General features: G+C 40.9%; 1 pseudogene; it reads right to left on the bottom strand.

Moving 5' to 3' along the window:
* Positions 1–251: 251 nt before the first annotated feature.
* LOC102389325 lies at positions 252–5,432 on the bottom strand (annotated as a pseudogene).
* Positions 5,433–5,716: the final 284 nt, after the last annotated feature.

Here is a 5,716-nt window from a genome sequence, read left to right as displayed (position 1 = left end):
GGTTATTTTATAGATTATTTTCTGGGCACAACTGTAGAAGGCTTTGTGCTTTCTCATGCTTCTCTCAAGCACCTTAACATTCTTTCCAGCCAACTCAACTGAAGAAAGGAAAGAACAAGTCAGAATCACAAGGCCTAACTCCTTCATCCCGGGGCCGTGCCTGCGAGATGAGGAGAGGGGGTTGGGGCTGTGCCTCCATTTTGTCAGTAATGCCTAACGCGGCTCCCGACAAGTTTTTATGGGTTGGGTAATTTCATAGGCTAATAAGTGGGAGATTTCCAGGAATTAGGCCACTGCCCACTTTTTGGACTTTCATGATTGGCCTCAGAACTGTCATGACACTGGTGGGTGTGTCATTTAGCATGCTAATGAATTATAATGAATGTATAATGAGTCTCAAGGTCCACTGGAAGTCAAATCTTCTGCCATCTTGAGCTGCGTTGGTTCTAACCAGTTTTGTGGGTTTTTTTTTGTCTTTCAAACTTTTAAGGGAACTGATCCATGATGGATTTTAGATCTTGTTGAATGCAGCCACGTCCATCGACTGTACATACTCGTCAAAAGCGGTGATCTGCTCCTCCAGCATGTCTGTTCCAAGTCTGTTATCTTCAACTACACATTGTATTTGAAGTTTTTTAATGCCATACCCAACCGGAACTAGCTTAGAAGAGCCCCAGACCAAGCCGTCTGCTTGAATGCTTCTGACGCATTCCTCTAGTTTTGCCATATCAGTCTCATCATCCCAAGATTTCATGTCTAATAAGTTGGAAGACTTGGAGACAAGTGCTGGTTTTTTGGCTTTCTTTGACTCATACTGGGCAAGGTGTTCTTCTCTTAGCTCTTGGCTTCTTCACTTTCCTCCTCCTCCTCAGATCCAAAGAGATCAATGCCATCATCATCTTTACTATCTGTAGCTCCTCTTTCTGTGGTGTCTTCCACATTGGCAGGGCCATACTTGCCCAAAGCTTTCTTCACTCCTGGCAGGCTGGCCTTTTCCTTCTCATAAGATTTGATGTGATTATACCAATGCAGGGCATGACATAAGTCGGCAGGTGGTGGGCCAGAGATGGCTTCAAATACTGCCACATCTGCTTGTGATGGTACATACCCCTCCATGTAACTCTTGTCCGCCAAGTAGTCATTGAGCACCTGGAGGCCAGCAGGGCTTTTCAAAACCCATGGCGATAGCTAATCTAGAACTGGGAGGCAGTGGAGGAAAAGAGGCGAGCAACTGGTCAGCGCCAAGCGCTGAGGAAAAAAGGTGGTTCTAACCAGTTTTTGTCATGCCCTACCGCTGTGTCTTTCTTTTAAAGGTTGTTCCCTGCCCCCTTCCCTCCTGTTTCACTTGTAGAACATGCACATATTTATTTATACAAACTTTTATTTTACAAAAATGGGATGGCATTATATGAATTGTCTGCAAACTGATACTCTAAAATATCATTGCATGTCAATACCAACAAAACTACATAATTTACTTTTAGATGTCACATTTATAAACAATGGACACTGAGATTTCTAGTATATTGTTAACGGTGCTAAAATTTATTAGCATAAATTCCTACTCTTAGTTCTTATTGTTGTTTAGTCACTAAGTTGTGTCCAACTCCTTTGCAACCCCATGAACTGTAGCCTGTCAGGCTTCTCTGTCCGTGGGATTTCCCAGGCAAGATCACTGGAGTGGGTTGCCATTTCTTCTCCAGGGAGTCTTCCTAACCCAGCGATTGAAACTGCATCTCTTGCATTGCAGGCAGGATTTCTGACTGCTGAGCCACTAGGGAAGCCCTGATTATCTTGTAATAGAATATAAAAGTTTCTTCCCTATTACAGGGTGGCTGCATTTTTATATTCTATATTTACTGATATAGAAAGAATATATGTATATATGTATTCTTTTCTTTCTTTTATATTGTGCATGTTCCACAAGTGAAACAGGAGGGAAGGGGGCAGGGAACAACCTTTAAAAGAAAGAATATTTTAAAGAATGTTTAAAATATTTAATGTGGTTATTTCTAGATAGTGTAATTATGGATGATTTAGAAATTTTTTTTTGTGTGTGTGTGTAATAAAGTTTTATTAAAGTATAAAGGAGATAGAGAAAGCTTCTGACATAGGCATCAGAAGAGGGCAGAAAGAGTACCCGCTTGCTAGTGTTAACAATGAAGTTATATAATCCAAAGAATGTCTGGAGGTTGTAAAGACCTCATCAGACCTACTCCCATAATTTACATTTTAAGATAACACTGTCCTTAGGAAAGATACATCCTTATAAAGACCAGGTCTACTCCCATAATTTACATTTTAAGATAACCGAAGGTTGAATCTAAAGACTGTCCTTAGGCAGGATACATTATTGTTATATAATCCTAAGGAATGTAGAGAAGGAAAAAAAAAGTTTGTCCTTTCTTCCTCCTTGATAATTCCAGACCCCTCTCTCCTTGGGGACCCCTAGACTCCCTATCAACCTGCCTAGGAAATGACTCTCTCATTCCCCCCTTTTCTTATAGGAGAATTATGTTGTCTAGAAAATATTTTAATTAATTAATGTATTTATTTATTTTTGGCTGCACTGGGTCTTTGCAGCTGCTCTTGAGCTTTCTCTAGTCGTGGCGAGTGGGGGCTACTCTCTAGTTGCGGTTCGTGGGCTTCTCGTTGTGGTGGCTTCTCTTGTTGCGTTACTCTGCTTTTATGTGCACGGGCTTCAGTACAGTAGTTGCTGCTCACAGGCTTAGTTGCTCCAAGGCATGTGGAATCTTCCCGGACCACGGATCTAACTGATGTCCCCTGTATTGGCAGGCAGAATCCTATCCACTGGACCACCAGGGAAGCCCTGAATGATTTTTTTAAAGTCCTGCTTCTCCTTATTTCTTTAAAATGAAAATTTTCTGTTCACACAAAAAAGGAAAAATTTCCCAGAACTGAACTTCTGCTCAGGTTAGAGTCCAGTGGAACCATCACATTTACCTAGGAATGCAAGGAATAAGCCCTAACATTGCATTAGTATTTTTGGCAGCCTCATCCTTTACCACTTCAAACTGACCTTTCAGTCCACTAAAACCTTCATATTGGTTTAACATTTTCACATGAACTGCGTCCTTGCTTTACTTGTTTGGTTCATTTTTTAGTGTAAGAGACTTGTCATTTGTCCCTGCTCATAGTTTGATCACATCAGAGAACAACCAGTGCAGTTTTGTAATTGGTGAAGGCTCTTTTTTTTCCTCAGCAGGATCCTTTGGGGGAAACAAAATACTGGAGCTTCACACAGGAGAACTAGCTGTCCCCTTTGAGCCCCTCAGGTAATTTTTCTTGGAACATTTTGAAATCTGACTTGAAATCAGTAAAATTATGTCTGACCATCTTTCTTCGACATTCCAGGAAGTGACAAAAACAAAATAGAAACAGACTCATAGACACAGAGGACAAAGGAGTGGTAGCCAGAGGGGACAGGGCTGAGGGAGCAGGTGAAATGGGTGAATGGGATGAAGAGGTACAGGCTCCTAGTTATAAAATAAACAAGTCATGGGGTGTAATGTACAGCTTAGGGGATAGTGTCAATCATATTGTAATAACTGTGTTGGTGACAGATGGTTACTAGGCTTATCATGGTGATCATTATATAATGTATAAAAATATCAATCACTATGTCATATACCTGAAACTAGTATAATATATCAATTATAATTCAATGTAAAAAAATTCTAGTAAGTGAAACTGTCAATAGGGCAAGAATATACTAGGTGCTCTGCTTCCAGCAGAGGGAGACTTGGAGTTTATGCCCTGATTCTGGGACCTCTGGCACCTTGGTATCTTGCCTTGGAACAGTTTTGCAACCTGAATTTAAAAAGCATCATCCCTCCATGTCTTCCTTTAATCTTAACATCTATTCTGTAACTCCTGCCAGGTGTTATTTTCCTGTCATCCAAATGCTTTCACTTACAGTTTTGTGATTTCCTTTTGGACTTGTACACTAACTGTTGAATCTTTAATTAGATCTGCTTCCTCTGAACACTGTTATCTTTCCATGGGCATCCTCCAGTCATGAGTTCTACATCAACTATTTGTCTTCTTGTGAAAAGATTCAAGTTCCTTTCCCATTCTGGTCTTCTCTGATGCAGCACTTCCAGGCTTTAGGATTTTATTAAAGTTAACTAATTACAGAGGAAAATCCCTTGAAATTGATAAAAAAGAAATGATATTCCCTCTTATTCCAAACAATCTTAGAATGTCACCATTTTTTCATAAAAGAACATAGCTTAATCTTTGTAGGGTTAGAAAGGATATAATTTCAGAATTAAAAAGTATTGAAAAAATATTTCATTTTAGACCAGAAATCCTTTATCACAGTCCAGCTCCATTCTGCAGATTCATGCAGGAAACCACTACTGTAATACCTGTTTGCTTGTTTGTTTTTAATTTATTTATTTTTAAATTAAAGATAATTGCTTTAATTTTGTTTTCCATCAAACCTCAACATGAATCAGCCATAGGTGTACATATATCCTCTCCCTCTTGAACCTCCCTCCCATCTCCCTCCCCATCCCACTCCTCTAGATTGATGCAGAGCCCCTGTTTGAGTTCCCTGAGACATACAGCAAATTCCCATTGGTTATCTATTTTACATATGGTAATGTAAGCTTCCATGTTACTCTCTCCATACATCTCATTCTCTCCTCCCCTCTCCCCTTGTCCGTAAGTCTGTTCTGTATGTCTGTGTCTCCATTTGAATATTGATTTACTTATTTGGTTCTCCCAAGTCTTAGTTTGGCTTCCCAGGTGGTCCAGTGGTAAAGAATATGCCTGCCAATGCAGGAGACATAAGAGACGCAGGTTTGATCATTGGGTTGGGAAGATCTCCTGGAGAAGAAAAGGGCAACCCACTCCAGAATTCTTGCCTGGAAAACTCAGTGGGTAGAGAAGCCTGGTGGGCTACAGTCTATGGGTCACAAAGAGTCAGACACGACTGAGTGACTGAACACACACACACACACACACACACACACACACACACACAGGTCTTAATTGCGGCGCACAGGCTGGGATCTTTAGTTGAGGCATGTGAACTCTTAGTTGCGGCAGATAGGATCTAGTTCCTTGACAGGGATTGAACCCTGGCCCCCTGCATTGGGAGCCCAGAGTCCTAGCCACTGGACCATCAAGGAAGTCCCTGTAATACATATTTAGGCAGCTTTATTTGGACACTTCTCTTTCCTTGAAAATTGTGGGAAGTACATGATGCTGGTTTTTTTAGTTACCATATAATTTACCAGAGGTCCATAAATCTTTTGTTATAAGTCACAAGCCCTCCCCCAAATCCTGTTCTCTGACCCCATGTCAATTATCGGGTGTCAGCCTTGTGCTCTTTCTTTTCCAAAGTCAGACTCTTCACACAGAGATGAAAATACCATCCACAACCCCATGTCCTTCAGAGTCATCTTTGTCCCAGGCTTCTTAAAGTTGTATAACTTGTTTTCACACATATCAACTCAAATACGAGATTGCCTAATTATAACAGACTCCACATCAGGCCTCAGAACACACTGGAGGAAGGAGTATCATTAGCAAGGTCAGGTCTGCAGAGCGTTCCTCCTACCCTTTTACAGAATCACCAACCAACAGACTGGGGTCTTGTCTTCCTGGGTTGGAGGAGGGCTCTGTGCATCTATTGGCATTAACGGATCCTCCTTAATCTAGGAATTCATCATACTCACAAGTGTCA

Source organism: Bubalus bubalis, chromosome 11 (genome assembly GCF_019923935.1).
Source record: "Bubalus bubalis isolate 160015118507 breed Murrah chromosome 11, NDDB_SH_1, whole genome shotgun sequence".
Lineage (NCBI taxonomy): Eukaryota > Metazoa > Chordata > Mammalia > Artiodactyla > Bovidae > Bubalus > Bubalus bubalis.
Note: the sequence above shows the minus strand (reverse complement) of the source record. Positions and strands in the feature narration are given on the sequence as shown.